Source organism: Gorilla gorilla, chromosome 14, assembly GCF_029281585.2.
Source record: "Gorilla gorilla gorilla isolate KB3781 chromosome 14, NHGRI_mGorGor1-v2.1_pri, whole genome shotgun sequence".
Taxonomy (NCBI): domain Eukaryota; kingdom Metazoa; phylum Chordata; class Mammalia; order Primates; family Hominidae; genus Gorilla; species Gorilla gorilla.
The window spans coordinates 74,033,157-74,054,144 of NC_073238.2; the positions used below are offsets into that span (position 1 = coordinate 74,033,157).

The following is a 20,988-nucleotide window of genomic DNA, read 5'->3' on the forward strand; positions in this document are numbered from 1 at the left end:
ACTAAAATTTTTCTGTAAATTTGAATTTTTCAAATCAAAAATATATATAGAAACTGGTATCAGAGAAAATGCCTACAGATACTGATAATTAGGAATTGCTCAGTTCGGTGCAGTGGCTCACGCCTGTAATCCCAGCAGTTTGGGAGGCTGAGGCAGGTGGATCACTTGAGGTCAGGAGTTTGAGACCTGCCTGGTCAACATGGTGGAACCCTGTCTCTACTAAAAATACAAAAATTAGCCTGGCATGGTGGTATGCACCTGTAGTCCCAGCTACTTGGGAGGCTGAAGCAGGAGAATTCCTTGAACCCCAGGAGGTGGAGGTTGAAGTAAGCCAAGATCACGCCACTGCACTCCAGCCTGGATGACAGAGCAAGACCCCATTGCCAAAAAAAAAAAAAAAAAAAAAAAGGATTGCCCAAGGAAAAATCAGATAACCACCAGAACCCCAGTCAACAAACTCTTGCAGAAAACATAGGTTCCATCAAGTTTTTAGTGCCTCACACCAAGGTATGAATGGTCAACCAATGGTCATCAAATTCCTGAGCAAGGCTTTCAAGATGACAAAACAAACAAGGAAAGGACAGAATGATCCAGAACAAAAATATGCAGAAGAAAAAGACAGCGGTGCTTTATTTATACATGTTTTAATTTTTTATTTATTTTAATAGGTTTTTTGGGAACAGGTGGTGTTTGGTTACATTAATAAGTTATTTAGAGGTGAATTCTGAGAATTTGGTGCACCCATCACCCAAGCAGCGTATGCTGATACTACATGTTCTTTATCCACTCATTGATTGATGGGCATTTGGGTTGGTTCCATATTTTTGCAATTGCAAATTGTGCTGCTATAAATGTGTGTGTAAGCATCTTTTTTGTATAATGACTTCTTTTCCTCTGAATAGATACCTAGTAGTGAAATTGCTGGATCAAATGGTAGATAAACTTTTCGTTACTTTGGGAATCTCCGCCGTTTTTTCCACAGTTGTTGTACTGGTTTACATTTCTACCAACAGTGTAAAAGCATTCCCTTTTCACTGCACCCATGCCAATATCTTTTTCTGGGGGGGGGCGGTTATTGCCATTTTTGCAGGAGTGAGGTGGTATCATATTTTGGTTTAGATGTGCATTTCCCTGATAATTAGTGATGTTGAGCATTTTTCCATATGATTGTTGGCCGTTTGCATATCTTCTTTTGAGAATTTCTATTTATGTCCTTAGCCTAGTTTTTGATAGGACTGTTTGTTTTGTTCTTGCTGATTTGTTTGAGTTCTTTGTAGATTCTGGATATTCGTCCTTTGTTGGATGTATAGATTGTGAAGATTTTCTCCCACTCTATGGGTTGTCTGTTTACTCTGCTGATTATTTCTTTTGCTGTGCCAGAACTTTTTAGTTTAATTATGTCCTGTCTACTCATCTTTGCTTTCGTTGCATTTGCTTTTGGGTTCTTGGTCATGAAGTCTTTGCTTAAGCCAATGTCTAGAAGGGTTTTTCCGATGTTATCTTCTAGAATCTTTATAGTTTCAGGTCCTAAATTTAAGTCTTTGATCCACCTTGAGTTGATTTTGTATAGGGTGAGAGATAAAGATCCAGTTTCATTCTTCTGCATGTGGATTGCCAATTATCCCAGCACCATTTGTTAAATAGGGTGTCCTTTCCCCAACTTTGTTTTTGTTTGCTTTGTCAAAGATCAATTGGGTCTAAGTATCTGGCTTTATTTCTGGGTTCTCTATTCTGTTCCATTGGTCTATGTGCCTTTTTTATACCAGTACCATGCTGTTTTGGTGACTATGGCCTTATAGTATAGTTTGAAGTCGGGTAACATAATGCCTTCGAATTTGTGTTTTTTGCTTAGTCTTGTTTTGTCTATGTGGGCTCTTTTTTGATTCCATATGAATTTTAGGTTTGTTTTTTCTAGTTTTATGAAGGATGATGGTGGTATTTTAATGGGAATCACATTGAACTTACAGATTGCTGTTGGCAGTGTGGTCATTTTCACAATATTGATTCTTCCCATCCATGAACATGGGATGTGTTTCCATTTGCTTGTGTCATCTATGATTTCTTTCAGCAGTGTTCTGTAGTTTTTCTTGTAGAGGTCTTTCACATCCTTGGTTAGGTATATTTCTTACTATTTTATTTTCTTTGCAGCTACTGTGAAAGGGGTTGAGTGCTTGATTTGATTCTCAGCTTGATGACTGTTGGTGTGTAGCAGAGCTAATGATTTGTGTACATTAATTTTGTATCCTGAAACTTTGCTGAATTGATTTATGAGTTCTTGGAGCTTTTTGATGATGGATCTTTCTTCTTTTCTTGGTTAATCTCACTAATGGTCTATCAGTTTTATATATCTTTTCAGAGAACCAGCTTCTCATTTCATTTGTCTTTTTTATTTTGTTTGTTTCCATTTACTTTTGTTGTGTTCTGATCTTTATTATTATTTTTCTTCTTTGGTTTGGGTTTGGATTGTTCTTGTTTCTCCATTTCTGTGAGGTATGACCTTAGATTGTCTCTTAATGTTCTTTCAGACTTTTTGATGTAGGTATTTAATGCTATGAACTTTCCTCTTAGCACTGCTTTTGCTCTATCTCAGAGGTTTCCATAGGTTGTGTCACTATTATTGCTCAGTTCAAAGAATTTTAAAATTTCCATCTTGATTTCATCATTGACACACTGATTATTCAGGAGCAGGTTATTTAATTTCCACGTATTTGCATCATTTTGATTCCTTTTGGAGTTGATTTCCAATTTTATTCCACTGTGCTCTGAGAGAGTACTTAATAGAATTTAATTTTCTTAAATTTACTGAGACTTGTTTTGTGGCCTATCATATGGTCTGTCTTGGAGAATGTTCCATGTACTGGAATATATATTCTGTAATTGTTGGGTAGAATGTTCTGTAAATATCTGTTAAGTTCATTTGTTGTAGGGTATAGTTTAAGTCCATTGTTTCTTAGTTGACTTTGTCTTGATGATCTGTCTAGTGTTGTTAATGGACTATTAAAGTCACCCACTATTATTGTGTTGCCATTTATAGCATGGCTCTTAAGATCCTTCCTTTCCTTTGTCTTGACTTTAGATAACCTGATGACTATGTGCATAGGCAATGATCTTTTTGCAATGAATTTTCCAGGTGTTCTTTGAGCTTCTTATATTTGGACATCTAGATCTCTAGCAAGGCTGGGGAAGTTTTCCTCTATTATTCCCTCAAATATGTTTTCTGAACTTTTAGATGTCTCTTCTTCCTCAGGAGCACCAATTATTCTTGGGTTTGGACATTTAACATAGTCCCAAACTTCTTGGAGGCTTTATTTTTTTTAATTCATCTTTATTTGTCTAATGAATTGGATTAATTTAAAAGCCTTGTCTTCGAGCTCTGAAATTCTTTCTTCTTGTTGTTTGATTCTATTGTTGAGACTTTCCAGTGCATTTTGCATTTCTCTAAGTGTGTCCTTGATTTCCAGAAGTTGTGATTGTTTTTTATTCATGCTACCTAGTTCACTAAAGAATTTCCCATCTATATCCTGTATCATGTTTTTTATTTCCTTAAGTTAGACTTCACTTTTCTCTAGCGCTCCCTTGATTAGCATAATAATCAACCTTCTGAATTCTTTTTTTTGGCAATTCAGTTATTTCACCTTGGTTTTGATCCATTGCTGGTGAGCTGGTATCATTTTGGGGGGTTGTTGAGGAATCCTGTTTTGTCATATTAATAGATTTGTTTTTCTGCTTTCTTCTTATTTGGGTAGACTATGTCAGAGGGAAGACCTGAGATTCAAGAGCTGCTGTTCAGATTCTTTTGTCACATGGGAGTGGTCCCTTGATGTGGTGTTCTCACCCTTCCCCTAGGAATGGGGTTTCCTAAGAACCAAACTGTAGTGCTTGTTTTGCTCTTCTGGTTCTAGCCACCCAGCAGAGCTAACAGGCTCCAGGCTAGTATTGGGGAGTCTCTGCAAGGAGTCCTGTGATGTGAATCGTCTTCAGGTCTTGCAGCCATGGATATCAGCACTTGATCCAGTGAAGGTAGCAGGGAAGTGAAGTGGACTCTGTGAGGGTCCTTGGCTGTGTTTTTGTTTAGTGTGCTGGTTTTGTGTTGGTTGACCTCCAGCCAGGAGGTAGCACTTTCAAGATCACATCAGCTGTGGTCCCATAGGAAGGATGCAAACTTGCCCTAGGGACACCTGGTTAAGTATTCAGGCTTCTCAGGCGGTGGGCAGGGTCATAGAGCACCCAAGAGATTATGACCTTTTCTCTTCAGCTGCCAAGGTGGGTACAGAAAGACCATCAGGTGGGGGCAGGTTTAGCCATGTCTGAGCTCAGTCTCTTCTCGGGCAAGGCTTGCTGCGGCTGCTATGGGTGATGGAGGTGTGGTTCTCAGGCCAATGGAGTTATATTCTCAGGGCTATTATGGCTGCCTCTGCTGAGTCATACAGGTCACCAGGGAAAGCCAGCAGTCACAGGCCTCACCTCCTCCCCACACAGCCCAAAAGCCTAAAGGCCGGTCTCACTCCCACTGTGCCCCCACAACAGCACCGAGTCTACTTCCTGGCAGCAGGTGACCATGTCTGAAAACTTGCTCCAGACCACCAGCCTTCTTGCTGAGAAAGCAAGCAGACTCACAGTTTTTCAGCATCTCAAGGAGTCTGAAGCAGTGATCTAGTTCCCTCAAAGGGTCTTTGGATTCTCTCTGCTTTACTGGTATGTTCCTATGGTAGTTATTGGAGCAAAAGTTCATGACGTGAGTCTCTACATGCTGCTCTGTCCATCCGAGCAGGAGCTGCAAGCTAGTCCTGCCTCCTATCTGCCATCTTAACCTGTATCCAGCACTGGTATATTTATTACACAATATTTGTGGAGCATGCACAGGGTTGCTACAAAGTCCTCACATGTAATTGTAGATGTTTTTTGTATGGGCACTTCTATTCTCAACACAAGTTTTAATTTTCCCCATGTTCTTCTATACATACTCTCCCATGCTGATAGTTGAAATTTACTAAAGCAATCCCTGATAGTGATTTTTAAGCAATTTGATGAAGCTGAAAATCATGAGTCAAACCCAAGTAACACTTTTGTTCCTAGGCCATAGAATCAGAAAAACTTGGGTTTCAATCATGATCTATCAACCATACTAGATATTCTTCTGCCTGACTCCTGTTTCCGCATCTGCAAAATGGGTAGAATAATATCTACCTACCGTTTTAGTACTGTTGTGAAGATTAAATAAGATGGGCCATAACTTTGTCTAGCTCATAGAAAGAACTCATGAAATAATGCTGTTGATAGCATTATTATTATTTATCACTAGCTTCTAGATTTTCTCAAGATATAAGTCTTCCTTTGGGAAGAGACTCTGACCTCATTGTTTGTCTCAATTATGTTCTGTCCCAGAATGTCCATGACTGAGTGTCTTCTCGTCACTTCACTCTAGTCATGACACTCATCCTACCAACTAGTGAATATGCATGTCTGCCCCGTTATTAGACTATTGTCTCAGCATCAAACTCATTTTTCTATATTCCCTTTGGTAATGCTAGGGCTGAGACTCCTATTTTTCTTTTGCCAGAGGTTCTGTTAGGCATTGTCACTAGAGGGCACCAGAGGGAGACAGCTAGGCTAAAGGCAGGGACCACAAACACTTCCTGTTTGCGTCTTGCTCCTGTCTTGGTTTTTGGTTCTTATTTTAGTTTCCTGTTCCTATGTCACTCTAGCAACCCTTACACCGGTTTGTTCCAGTAGAATAGCTGATTCCAGTTTGCAATTTTTCCAACGCTTAAAGACCAGCCTCATCTCACCTCTCTGGTTCACCAGCTCTGAAGAGCCTCTCTTCCAAGTCACTAAGTGTTAATAATTTCAACCTCTTCCCTCATCCTCCAGGCCTAGGGTTATACTTAGTGTTCTCTTTTTGCCTTTTCATTTCTTTAATTCCTAGTTAAAAATTCTTTATTTTAAACTCCTTCTATTAAAATAACAGTTGTGTATTTTTTGTCCTGGCTGTACTCTGACGGACACAGATGAGCTGTATATCCTCCTTAGACTCTTCTTTAGACTCTATGCCAAGATCCCCTGGGGATAATCTTATATCCTAAGTCAGTTCTTCACCATCCCATTGTATATAGGCATTTCTCAAATATTTTCAGCCTCTGTGATTGTTAAGGCTAACTTAGCTCTCTAAGAAACTCTTGTCACCACATCTAGCCACCACATTCATGTCTGCTGGCCCCTTAGAGAACAGACAGGTTTGCTCTACCTGATTGCCTCCAGTCATTTCCCTTTAAATCTTACCTCCCAGTGAGATCACCTATAAAAGGCTCCTGACTCAAGTTAGGAACATAGCCAATTGTTGAAACTGTTGAAGGTTGTAGAGAAAGGTAGACAAACCTGTGCTTCTCATGCCTATATCACTTATTTTACCTCTCTTCCATTTATCCCATCTCCAGGCCACTATAAAGAATCCATCAGTATTTTTCTCAAACATCATTTTCATCTTAGCTCTCCCTTCCTCAAGAATGTACAATGATTCCCTATTGCCCATCAGATGAAGTCTAACCACTGACAGACCCTGGGTATCATTAGGATGGCTTCAATCAATTAAACTGACAACATTCTATAGTCTTAGACTGATTTTTCCATTTTGTACTTCTTACTTTAGTAACAAACTCAAATTCTTCCAGCTTTCTCTGTGTGTGTGTGTGTATGTGTGTGTGTGTGCGCGCATCTGTGTGTAGAAGGAACTAGTGGAACTAGTAACAGCCTATAGGAATAGACCTAGTAGGAGGATAAGATGCCTGGGAAGCTGGTCTACAGTTTGGCCAGGCTCACAGCTAACATGCAGGAGTACAGTACACTAGGGATAGGTGAATAGGGAGCCAGAAACTCCATAAAACTTGGCAAAAACCAAGAAGGAATCCCTTTAGAAATGAAAAAGCTTCTTGGGCAGGCTTGAAACACTCCTTATCCCAGTTACATGCTGTCAGGGTCCACCAGGCATCCTCAGGGGGATCTGAAGTCCAGGAAATCATCATTCTTCAACCCTGAGGGTTGCTGTACCTCCATAATAAGAGGCCATCTGTGTACAATAAATAGTATCTTTTACCTGCATTAAAGCTACTTGTGTACTTTGTCTATTTCCATCAGCCAAATATTATCACCCTTTGACAGCCACAAGTATCTGCCAGGTAGATTTCCACAGAAGGACTTCTTTAAAAATGTTTATTGTATAAACAGCTATCAACTAATAAATGATTATCTTTCATAATTAAACAGCTATCATCTTTAGTTGATTCTATGGTCGTTCCTCTGATTTTATTATATGTTGCCTACAAGGAAAATGGTCTGTGCCTAATTTATATGATTTGAAAAGATGGTTCATGCTGTGTGATTTTGTATATGATTTATATGATTTTATATGATATATGATTTTATATGATTCTATATGATTTATATGATTCTAAATAGCCAGATAAAAATAGAAAATTGAGCCAAATGTCTGCAGTCTTTGTCTACATGGTATCAAACACCTAGATATTTAAAAATACCTGGATCATTGACATACCTTATAGATCAGCCTAAGAAGAAAAATTAAAATGTGTAAAGCATATGTTTTTAGTGTTCTTACTGAATTTTTACTTGGCTAATAATGATTTTGCTTAAATGTTAAATTTTATGTTTGAGTTTTTTCCTTATAAAGATGACTTAGTACTAAATTATCCTTATTTTGATGTGCCTGTCATGACTTTTAAATATATTTACTGTCATTCATTTCATTTCAATGTTTCTTCTAAGTTACACTCTTGCCATTTACTCTATTTTAGCTCTATCATGATTAGGATATGGCATGATGCCATTTTTTTTTCATTCTTTCTTCAGGATTTATGCCAATATAGCTAGATTTCTCACTTAATGGTAAACTTCTCTGATTTCAGGAATCTACAAAAAATACTGAGGGCAAAATGAGAGACATAATCAAAAGAAAGCTTATGTTACCTGATGTCACACACACAAAAAATGAAAATTTGATGAACCGGGTGTGGGGAAATTGTACTCTCTATTTGAATTCATCAGTGGCATACATTCTGAGTTTCACATGTGGCACATAGCAAGATATTTTAAAATTCTTATTTCTTTCCATGAAATGAAATATGTTTACTATGCATATAGTACTGTAACAAGTACTGTATCCTTACTAGAATGTGAAGAATATACTTGGCTTGATAAATCATCTGGGGGCAATAAGCATGAGTAGCAAGGTACTTATTTTTGTGTAAATGTCCTTTAACTCACACCACTGGCCAAACCTTACATTCAGCCTCTTATTATACCCTGCCTTAAAAAAAAAAACTTGTCTTAGTCAGTTCAGCTGCTATACATATTAAAAAACAATATCATAGACTGAGCAGCTTAAACAACAGAAATTTATTTCTCACAGTTTTGGAGTCTGGGAATTCCAAGATCAAGGTGCTGTCATTTCCGGTGCCTGGTGAGGGCTTGTTTCCTGGTTTGGAGATGGCTGTCTTCTCATTTTACACAGCAGAGAGTAAAGAGAGAAAGCAAGCTCCCTTAGGTCTCTTATGCGCTAATTCCATCCTGAGATCTTCATCCTCATAACCTAATTACCTCTCAAAGGCCCCATCTCCAAGTACCTTTTTGCTGAAGATTAAAGTTCTAACATGAATTTTAGGTGAGGACAGAAACATTCAATCCATAGCATAACTCTTACTTAAATGAGTATTTACAATCAATAGCAGTTATTTCTATTCCTGTCTCCTTAGAACTTATCATATCTCATAGAACTGAATTTAAATACATTTCCTGATGACTAAATTGCAACACATTCCAGAAATCCATCAAAACTTGCCTCCCCCAAGCATGCTCAGATGCACTTAGAATAAAGTCCAAACTCTTTTTTTGTTCTGAGACGGGAGTCTCACTCTTGTTGCCCAGGCTGGAGTGCAATGGCGCGATCTCTGCTCACTGCAACCTCTGCCTCCCAGGTTCAAGCAATTCTCCTGCCTCAGCCTCCTGAGTAGCTGGGATTACAGGCACCCACCACCATGCCCGGCAATTTTTCGTAATTTTAGTAGAGAGGGGGTTTCACTATGCTAGCCAGGCTGGTCTCAAACTCCTACCTCGGGATTCACCCGCCTTGGCCTCCCGAAGTGCTGGGATTACAGGCGTGAGACACCGCACCTGGCCCAAATTCTTTTACCTTAAACAACAAGGCCCCGCCTGATCTGTGCCTTTGACCTCCTCTTATCTATTCCAGCTTTACCTATTCCAGCTTTACCAGACTTTATGTAACGTATTTTTCCAGCCTCATTTTCCCTTCAGGACTTGGTATTTGCTGTTCTCTTTGCCTAGAAGTTTCTTGCCCCCAGGTCTTTGGCCAACTCATTGTTCATATCTTACCTCAAAGGCCACCTTCTCAGAGAGGTCTTCCCTAAACATCCTAACTCCTCTCTGTTCTACTGTGCTGGACCATAGCATTTATCTGTATCTGAAATGTTTATTTACTTCTTATCTCTGTCATGGGAAAAGCTGACCCCCTAAGTATGGTCCTAAGAGCCTCTCCAGGTTCCTGGTTTGTTTTCCAGTTCTCTGCTGGGACTGGAGCCTGCCCCAAATCCTAAACTGTTTACCTTGGTTTTGATTCCCTGTTTTCCTCCCAGCAGCCCACTCTGCCTTAGAACTGGATCCAACTCTCTGTAGTCTCATGCCTTGTTCCGAGAGAGGAGCCTTCCTAAAACATTTTTTTTTTTTTTTTTTTTTACTGTGACGAAGTCTCGTTCTGTCACCCAGGCGGGGGTGCAGTGGCGCGATCTTGGCTCACTGCAAGCTCTGCCTCCTGGGTTCACACCATTCTCCTGCCTCAGCCTCCCGAGTAGCTGGGACTACAGGCTCCCACCACCACGCCTAGCTAATTTTTTGTATTTTCAGTAGAGACGGGTTTCACCATGTTAGCCCGGATGGTCTCAATATCCTGACCTCGTGATCCGCCCGCCTCAGCCTCCCAAAGTGCTGGGATTACAGGCGTAAGCCACCACACCCGGCCAACTTCTCCTCTTTCAAAGGCTCTTGCTGTCATAGCTAAACCTACTAGGTTAGAATCTTTGGATGAGACCTAGGGACTTGGATTGAACACTCATCTCCTTAAGAAACAGGATGAACATGAAAGCTGTTCTCTTACTTCTCTGGCATTCCTTAAGTTAGTAAGTTCTTTTGATTCTCCAGAAGTCCTTGAGGTTTTCAGGAACATCAACTCTGGGAATAGGAAATTTCCTATTAATCCTATCCATACACCAAAAATATGATTCAAGAAAGTTAATGTAAGGAGTATATGGTACAGTGAGGTGGTTAGTTGCATGAGTCTGGAGTCAACATCTTGGTTCAAATCCTAGCTATGCCGGTTACTTACCATACAACCCTGGAGACATTACTGAAGATCTCTGAGCCTTAATCTCCTACGTATACATAAGGGTCATAAAACAAAGAAATAATGTCATAATAAGGAAAAGTTGTTGTGAGGATTCAGTGAGATAATGTAAAGTGTTCAGATTCATGCCAGATCCATTCACACATTGCTTGTGGAGTTGAAGAATGATACAACCCTATGGAGGGCAATTTGCAATATGTACTAAAATGATATATGCACTTACCTTTGGTATAGCATGGCACCCATACTCACAGTTGCACCTCCACAAGTACAGCATAGGCACAAGATTATTTGCTAAGGCTTTATTTGTAATAGCAAATATTGGGAAAAACCTAAATGCACAGCCACAGAAGATATATAGATTGATAGATAATATTTATATATGTTTCCCATAGGGCAGAAAATATATATGTATATATAGACACACACATATATATACACACACATATATACCTATGCATATGTATATACATCCATATATACCTATGTGTATATATAATTCATGTATAACTTTTTTGCTTATTTTTAAAAAATAAAATATAGGAAGAACAAATCAGAAACTAATGAAAATGGTTTATCATAAGGGGTGGATGGAAATTTGGAGAAAGAAACAGGAATAAAACTTCTGAACAGACATTTTAAATGAAGTTTTGCCTTTTGAATCATGTAAATGTTTCATAATTCTAAATTTAAATTTATATTAAAAAGGACTTACCAAAAGCAAACTCTTAAAAGTGAAATCAAACAGAAACAAATGAATCTAACTATATATCAACTTGATAATATAACCACACACAAAAAAAGAGAAATAATTAAGTAGGTTTTGAACACAGTTGCCTTGGTAGAATTGTATCAGACAAATTCAAATTGTGGAACCTTCTCTAGGACATCTGTCCTGGAGTCTTCGAAAATATTCATGTTGCAAACTACAAAATGGCAAGGGAGAGCCGTTCTAGATGGACACAGACTAAAGAGACAAGAGAAGCAAACACAATGTGTTATCCTTCCTTGGATCTTGGATTTAACAGAAGAATGACTATAAAAAACATTATTGGGACAACTAGGGGAAATTTGAAATTGAACTGCATGTTACAATATACTATTGTATGCATGTTAAATACCTTGGATATGATAATGATAGGGTAATATCTTTGTTCTTAGGAGATGTATGTTAAAATATTTTGAGAGAAAGTATCATGATTCTGCATGAAACTTACTTTCAAACTTTCAGCCAAAAAAAAAAAGAGAAAAAGCGAGAGAGAAAGCAAATGTGAAAAATGCTTATTATACTGTACGTTTGAAAATTTTTTAAATAAAATGTTGGGGAGATAATTCCCAAAAACAAGCAAACTAAAAAAGATCAGTTCTTTTCAGCTATTACTATCTCTGACTCCCCCAATCCGGAAGCCTATGAGAAGAAAACCAGGAATAAATACATATGGTTGATAAACAAAAAGGAAATCATGTTCTGGGATCTATTTTCAGCCTCTGAAGCATGTCAGTTGATAACTTTACTTATTCATTTCCCATGGGATTTACCTAAACCAATAAAACTGCCTCCAACTTTAAAAAAAGGAAGTGATACTGTCTCCAAGCTTCCCTGGAAAGAAGCAGTTAAATCTTATCCTTATTTTACCTCGTTCTTATTTAGTGATGTGCCTTGGCAGAAACTCAAGGGGAGTACTGTGCCAGCCAGCCTCTGGAAAAAAGGCAGACAACACTACCTTCCACTTTTGTGAGTGATGCTGGGGAGCACGCCGCTGCTTCCAACCTGCCTATCTCAATTGTGGTGACAAAGCACCAGACCAAGAGGCAGATCCCTGGGTAGTCGAGTCTATATTATTTCAGATTTTAAGTACTGAAAGCAAGACAGAAAGCCCTTCTCTCAGATCAGGGAGTGGGAAGTATAATTTGAAATAGATTAAGCTCACTTATCTGGGGGACATTTAAAGATCTATAAGCCCTTCCTTTCACACTTCTGATACACAATTGACCTAACAAAACACCTTTAGACACTCCTAAATTATATACTTTTAAAAAATATTTTTCCCAGATATATAATATTTGCTTCACAAAACGATGAAACGACAATTTGCCCCTGGCCTTCTATTTTCCTTTTTTTCAAGCCTTAAAAGCCTGTTTCATTTCTATTGCAGGATTGTGTCCAGGTATAGACAGACGCCCTTTGTAACTGGTTAAAAGCTACAGAAAAGCTCTATTGAAACAAAATGCTGCTCATATCCCCATCCATGCCAGGAGGAATAAATCACACAAAAGCACCTAAAGAAAACTGTTTTATAGTTACTACTATGTTACATTAGCTGACAAGGGAGAAATGGTTACATTTACAGATTTTTTTTCCTTTTATAGAGGCAGAATCTATATGCAGTTGAAGAATTGTGTATTATCACTACTGGAATTTGAATTCAGCTAATGAGAGCTAATGGCAAAAGGAGGACTTCTTGCAAAGCTGCTTCATCTTGGTCCTTAGATAAGCCCTAAAACTAGGTTGCTTTTCTTCCCTTTGGGGCCACAGCACTGATCTGCAAATTTATTTCAAGATTCCATTATTGCATCAATAAAAATATTAAAACATGCATCTCTTAAAACATGCATCCTAGGCTAGTTATGGAATTGGAAGCTATTAATACAAAACTATTATTATAAAATAATACCTTATATTTGCCTAGTATAGGTACCTCTGTGCTCAGAGCACAGTCGTATGCATAATACCATTTACTCCTGGGAACTCTAGGAGGTAGACTGTGTGTTCAGTCTTTCCATTATGTAGTAAAGCAACTAAACAAGACATAATCATTCTCGATGCTGAAATTTATGTCCACTATTGATCAGAACTGAAAACCCTGACTTGAGAAAGAGAGAGAGTGAGAGAGCACTATTCAATTCTGTCACTTACTAGCTGTGTGGTCCTGGGCAAATGACTAAACTTCTCTGAGCTTCAGTTGCCTTAGCTGAAAAATAAAGAAAATAATACCTACCTCATAAGAATGATGTCGTGGTTAAATAATTTTTTAACTTGGCACTAAAAATGATATATATTGATTGAATCACTCATTTAACAAATATTTTAGTGTTTTAGTAGTTGAGAAGAATGATAAATATCTTAAAACAGCAAGCAATATAACTGTACTATTTAAGTTATAGTTTGCTGGCCTTACAGACTAGAAGGATGGCAGACATTTAAGTAAACTATTACAATGTAATTTTATATTAAGGAAAGCAGGCCAAGGCAATCACGTACAATTATGAAGATTTTACACTGTACAACCCAGGAGGCAATATTTATGTTACAGTATATGTGAAAACATGCTTGGAGTTGTATAATGCATGACCTTAGAAGCCATGGACACCAGCCCTTCTGGTAACAGAGAAAGGTGAATAAAGGTTTCACAGAGGTGACATTTAGTTTAGGTGATTCCAGAAAAGGGGATAAGTCCATAAGAATGAATGAGATAAATATGGAATTGCAAGATGACCATTGCCATATTGGATGGAATGTATATATGATAGAAAAATTATATTCAAAAGATAAAATGATGGGAGGCTGAGGTGGGCAGATTACTTCAGCTCAGGAATTCAAGAGCAACCTAGGCAACATGGCAAAACGCTGTCTCTACCAAAAAAAAACAAAAAAACAAAAAAACAAGAATTAGCCAGGCATGGTGCCATGAGCTTGTGGTCCCAGCTACTCAGGAGGCTGAGGTGGAGGATCACTTGAGCCCAGGAGGTCGAGGTTGTGGTGAACCAAGATTGTGCCACTACACTCCAGCCCAGGTAACACGATGAGTCCCTGTCTCAAAAAAAGAAAAAAAAAAAAAAAGAAAGAAAAGAAAAAGAAAAGAGAAGATAAAAAGAGACCACATGGTAAAGGGCCTTATAAATCATGCTAAATAATTTACACTTGATTCTCAAAACAATAACGTGCTTCGGGGCAAATATGTGGTTGCTCCCTCAGCACATCTCCTCTACTTCCCACCAGCCTCCATTTTTCACTGGGAGATTTACATGGTTCTAGGAATTCAGAAACAGTATAAACCCAAACACCCCAAAATCAAGCCTTACCTTAAGTCCACCTATATTGAGATCATCAATTATGTGAATTTATGAGCTGAATTGTATCTCAAAAAACTCATATGTTGAATCCTTAGCCCCTAATAGCTCAGAATGTGACTATATTTGGAGACAGGATTCTTAAATAAGTGATTAAGCTACAATGAGGCTGTTAGAGACGGCCCTAGTCCATTCCAACTGGTGACCATGTGAGGGTACCACCATCCACAAGCCAAAGAGAGAGACCTCAGAAAAAAACAAACCCGCTGACTCCTTGACTTGCAGCCTCCAGGACGGTGAGAAAACAAATTTCTGTTGTTTAAACCACCTAATCTATGGTATTTTGTTATGGCAGCCCTAACAAACTAGTAAGTAAGCCAGTAAAATTCTATTTATTATTTAAGCCAGTTTGGGATTTATTTTTTGTTACTTTCTATCAAAATATTTTTAGCTGATGCAGGTTTCAATAAAAGACTCTAAGCAAAGGAATGACATAATTGTATGTACAATTTAGAAAAATATTACTGACAATGAATGGGAAAAGAACATGCTGGAAGAGGCCAGAAATCAGCAGAGTAGTCTTATTGCCAAAGTTCAGGCAAGAAGGGAAGACAATAGAATGAGCTATGTGTCCTGAAACAAAACAAAAGATCTCTCCTCTCTCTCTCAGTCTCTCTCTCTCTCTCTCTATACACACACACACACACACACACACACGTGTATATATATGTGTGTGTGTGTGTGTGTGTGTACATATATATACAAACATACATACATACAGGGTCTCATTCTGTTGCCCAGGCTGGAGTGCAGTGGCACAATCATAGCTCACTGCAGCCTCAACCTCCCAGGCTCAGCTGATTCTCCCACCTCAGCCTCCCGAGTAGGGACTACAGGTACACACCACCACACCTAGCTAATTTTTTTTTTTTTTTTGTATTCTTTGGAGAAGAGGTTTCACCATGTTTTCTAAGATCTAGAAGAGGTTTCACCATGTTTTCCAGGCTGGTCTTGAACTCCTGAGCTCAAGCGATCCATCTGCCTCAGCCTCCTGCAATCCCCTCCTGAAGTGCTGGGATTGCAGGCCTGAGCCACTGCACTCAGCCTCAAGACATAATTTTAATGGGTAAAACCAAATCACAAAATAATTTATAACACATGATCCCATTTTTATTTTTTAAAATCCTCATAATTTATGTGTATGCATTTTACTTTTTACTATATATGTATTCTGTCTGAATTTTTTAAAATGAGAATTATATTTGTTGTGTAATTGTTTTAAATACAATTTAAGAAATAATGACCACAATATCTAACTCTGTGGCCTCGAGTGGAAAGAATGAGTTTGAAAGGTGTTTGAAAGTCGACCTATCTGAAGTCATTCTTTTAGGTAAGGTTTTAACCCACCTCATCATGACTCTTTTCTAGACTACCCTTCCCCAGAATGACCCTCCCTCCTTGAACTCCTCCTCACTCTCTGGATAAGCATTTCTTCTTCCCACTGTACTGAAGGTTAACTTTCCATGATTCTGTGTATTACCAACTGGTTGTAGGCTCCAGGAGTACCCATTTATTCTTTTTTTGTAGTCCCACCGCACCCAGTTTGTTATGTTATACATAGTAATTATTCAAATATCCCCTTGTTAGTTGATCATTTTTTTCAGTAAATGATACTTTCCCCCATTCCCCACTTCCCCTACCCTGTCCGCCCCTAACTTGAGGAATTAAGAGTGCTTTTGTCATACGGGGCTCCACTCTCTCGGGTTCCAGTTTTAGCTCTGCTTCTGCATCACCAAATGGCCTTGGGAATGTCTCTACTTCTCCGGGAAAGTCTCTGTCTCTCTGGGTCTGTTTCTATCATTGAAGGGGTCAAGATTAAAAGTCAAGATAGTCAGAACCTGTGAGGCACAAAAGAAAAAAGCAGGCTGGAACAGGAAGATAACATCAGGGAGGAAATAGTGTGTCAGAAGGAAGATAGTCAAAGTAACATTCTAGAAGAAGTGCATTTGATGAAGACATCCATTTAAGAAAAGCAAGAGGGTGACACAGTTAATATGGCTTTACCACCAGAAACCCATGATTTAATCAAGTAAACTGTCCTCAAGTGAAGAGAATAAGTGCCACAAACTGGTTTGATCTTGCTGAATTATACTTATCAAAATATGTATTGAGTTTACTCAATAAATATGCACTGTTTGTATTTCTGAAGCACTGTGGTCAGTACTAAGAAGACAATAATAAACAAGATAAGCATGTTTCCTGCCCTCATGAAGCTTAAGCTCTAATGAAAAATAAAGATAAGTAGTCTATGTAATTGACACCCCTGAAGTACATTTTCACAATCTACAATGTGAATGGTGCCCTGGATAAGAAATATAATGGAGAAAACCCTCATACATTGTTGGTGGGAATGCAAATTAGCACAACAACTATGGAGAACAGTTTGGAGGTTCCTCAAAAAACTAAAAATAGAGCTACCATATGATCCAGCAATCCCACTGCTGGGTATATACCCAAAAGAAAGGAAATCAGAATTTTGAAGAGATATTTGCCCTTCCATGATTGCTGCAGCACTGTTCACAATAGCTAAGATTTGGAAGCAACTTAAGTGTCCATCAACAGATGAATGGATCAAGAAAATGTGGTACATATACACAATGGAGTACTATTCAGCCATAAAAAAGAATGAGATCCTGCTATTTGCAACAACATGGATGAAACTGGAGATCATGATGTTGAGTGGAATAAGCCGCACACAGAAAGACAAACATCACATGATCTCGCTTATTTGTGGGATCCAAAAATAAAAATAATTGAACTCAGACACAGAATGGTTACCAGAGGCTGGGAAAAATAGTGGGGGACTGGGGTGGGAGGTAAGGATGATTAATGAATAAAAAAAAGTTACAAAGAATAAGACCTACTATTTGATAGCACAACAGGGTGACTATAGTCAATAATAACTTAATTGTACATTTAAAATAAACTAAAAGAGTATAATTGAGTTATTTATAACACAAAGGATAAATGTACAAAGGGATGGATACTCCATCCTCCATGATGTGCTTATTTCACATTCCATGCCTGTATCAAACATATCAGGTACCCCATACATTTATACACCTACTATGTACCCCAAAAAATTAAAAATTTAAAAATTTAAAGAAATATATAATGGGTGTTATGAACTGAATGTTTGTCTGCTCTCAAAATTCATGTTTGGAACCCAGCCCTTAATGTAATTGCACTTAAAGATAGAGCCATTATGGAGGTAATTAAGGTTAAATGAGATCATAAGTGTGAGCCCTGATCTTACAGGATTAGTATCTTTATAAGAAGAGGCACTAGAGAACTTACTCTGTTTCCACCATGTAAGAACACAGCAAGAAAGTGGCCATCTATAAGCCAGGGAGAAAATCTTCATCAGAAACCATCCCTGCTGGACCCTGATCTGGCATTTCTAGCCTTCAGAACTGTGAGAAAATAAATTTCTGTTCTGTAAGCCAGCCGGTCTATGGTATTTTTTAATGGCAGCCCAGGCAGACTAACACAATGGGAAAATTGCAGTGTTGTAGGAGCACCTAACCCAATTTTAGGGGTTCATAGAAGGTGTCCTAAGAGAAAAATGAAATGTAATATTAGCTACAAAAATGAGTAAGTGTTATCAGGTCAAAGGGAGAATTGGTGAAGGGGGTAGGGAAAGTTGTTGAATGAAAATGGTTTCCCAGACAAAGAGAAGAGCTTGTGTGAAAGAGAGCAAGACACATTTACAGTCCATACTGAATGGGTCATAAAGTTGAGGGACACAGTCTATGAAAATATTAGCAGAGGCAGGGTCACAAAGAGTCTTTTATAAACCTTGGTAGAGAGTTTGTACTTTACCCTGAGATCAATAAAAGTGTTAAAATATTCCTAAAATATTAAAATTAGTAACTGAAATTATTTGTTCCCTGTAAAATAATTTGCAAACAGTCTGGGAGGAAATTTTCACTTTTGCAGCTTTTCAAACATTTGCTGAGCACCACATGGTTGGCACTCAGTGACATTTGTTTAATAAATGACTGGTTTAGGCCTTTTCTGAGGATATTTTGATTCACATCTTACCATCACAGTGGCTCCAAATCGGAGGGTTTTTTAATGATCTCTTATTGACATGTTAAGAGAGACTTTCTCTGTAACAATCCCAGTAGTAATTCTACCCTAGAACCTAGGTTTCCATTTCAGTTGCCTAAGACTCAGTCCTTGCATCTGTTATCCTCTGATTAGCTAACACAGTGCTGGACTTGCGAAGATTGAGTTTAAATCACCCACTCTGATTTAAGAACAATTCTGCATATTCTGGTAGTTCCTACAAACTGCTGATCCTTGCATGGGTATCACCACTGCAGTTTTACATTTTTCATCCTTCTGGAAAACAATAGCTAAACATCAGAGCATGAAATAATGTTTTGTTCAGGGGTCTGTCAAGCATGTCAGGTCAAAATCTGTTTGGCCTTCAAATTGTTTTGTGAGATCCCATAATAGCATTGCACCACATTTGGTCCTTAGGAAAACAGACTTGGAAAACATGAGTTGATGGACCCTGACAGCCAGTTTCTGAGGTTTGTCCTTCCAGCCAGCCAGTCATGGGAGATCATTACACTTTGACCTCAAAATCTTTGCCCTGCCTCCCAAGTTCTCCCACAGCACTATACATTCACATCTGTTTAGAGCCCACTGCTTGCTGGACATACTTTAGTCTCAGCTTTGGAGGTAGATGGCTAGCTCTTAGAAATCTTTTAGATCTCTTAGAAACACTTTTGTATACTATTCATTTATTTTGTGTGTATCTAGTGCACAGGAAAAAGCTCAGTGTAATAAAATTAAGAACTGCAGCTATAGAATGAGTAATACCACAACCCAAGCCTAAGACTGGCAAGGTAAGCAATTCCCCAACCCCAATCTGGCACCATTACTGATTGCAGCTGGCAGCAAGAAGTCATTTGGAGGAGAGATGCTTTTGTGATCAATAACCTTTGAACATCTTATACAGAAATACCAGGCTTGGAACTAAATAAGAGGCTTTCTGAGAAAGCAACCCTTCCAAATTGCTTCAGCCATAGAACTGTGTTTGCTATAGTTTGAATGTGTCCTCCCCAAAGCAGCGGTGTTGGAAGGTGTGTTACCAAAACACCAGGGGTTCAGTCTACATCCTACTGCTTGCTGCACAGAAAGCCAATCACTGAGAGAAGGAGTATTACCAGGGAAGAAGGCTTTAATTGGGTGCTGCACCCAGGGAGATGGGAGAGGAGTCTTAAATTCATCTCCTTACCAACTAAAATCAAGGGTTTATATAGCAGGAAATAAATGTAATTACATGCAGGAAAACAGGAATTAAGGAGGGGTAAGGAAGAAGAGTTTGTCAACAGGAAGCAAGTGGTTGGTTAGGCAATCATGATGGGTGAGAGGTCTGGTGTCTCATTGTTTAGATGCATAATTTGGTAAGTTTCAGTTCTTTGATACTCTCTGGGAGGACTGATGGTTGGTTTCCTGAGAAAGGAACTCAGATAAGACAAATATAACTTTCTCAAGTTTTAAGACTAGGAGGGTCAGTTCCTATGTTTATTCAAACAAAACCATAAATATCAGTTCTATGGGAGTTCTAAGGGACAATTGGGCCAGTTTTACATGGAGCCTAGAAGGGGGTGTTTAGATCATGAGGGCTCCAACTTCATGAATAATTTAATTCCAATTATAAAAATAGCTTGTGGCTGTGAGTTTGAGCTTTCTCTCTCTCTCATCCTCTTACCTTCTGCCATGGAATGACACAGCAAAAAAACAAAACAAAACAAAACAAAACCCTTACCAGATGTTGGCACCTTAATATTGGACTTCCCAGACTCCAAAACTGTGAGAGAGAAATTTATTTTCTTTATAAATTATGCAGTCTGTGGTATTCTATTATAGCAATGCAAAATAAATGAAGACAATGTTATTCAAGCTAAAACTCTGGAGGAAGATCAAGAGTTTAAGTCTTCCTGAGACTTGGCAGAGTTTTGGGGTTGTTTTTTTTTTTTTCTTCAAAGAGAGCATAGTCCTAAAGGACCAACTCAATTGAATTCTTTTTCCAACTTTTATTTTAGGTTCAGGGGTACATGTGCAGGTTTGTTATATAGGTTAACTTGTGCCACAGTGGTTTGTTGTGCAGATTATTTCATCACCCAGGTACTTATACCCAATAGTTATTTTTTCTGCTCCTCTCCCTCCTTCTACCCTCTGCCCTCAAGTAGGCCCCAGTGTTTGTTGCTCCCTTCTTTGTGTCCATGAGTTCTCATAATTTAGCTCCCATTTTTAAGTGAGAACATGAAGTATTTGGTTTTCTGTTTCTGTATTAGTTTGCAATGACCTCCAGCTCCATCCATGTTCCCACAAAAGACATAATCTCATTCTTTTCTATGGTTGCATAGTATTCCATGGTGTATATGTACCACGTTTTCTTTATCCAGTCTATC

The 20,988-nt window shown here is 38.5% G+C and overlaps 1 long non-coding RNA gene across 1 annotated transcript in view; it reads left to right on the forward strand.

The window, feature by feature from the left end:
• Nucleotides 1–4,577: 4,577 nt before the first annotated feature.
• LOC129526206 (uncharacterized) overlaps nt 4,578–20,988 on the forward strand; it is a 59,711-nt gene continuing 43,300 nt past the window's right edge. The window contains exon 1 of the long non-coding RNA XR_008670824.2: nt 4,578–4,695. This is a non-coding gene — a long non-coding RNA (uncharacterized lncRNA). The remainder of the gene's footprint in view (nt 4,696–20,988) is intronic.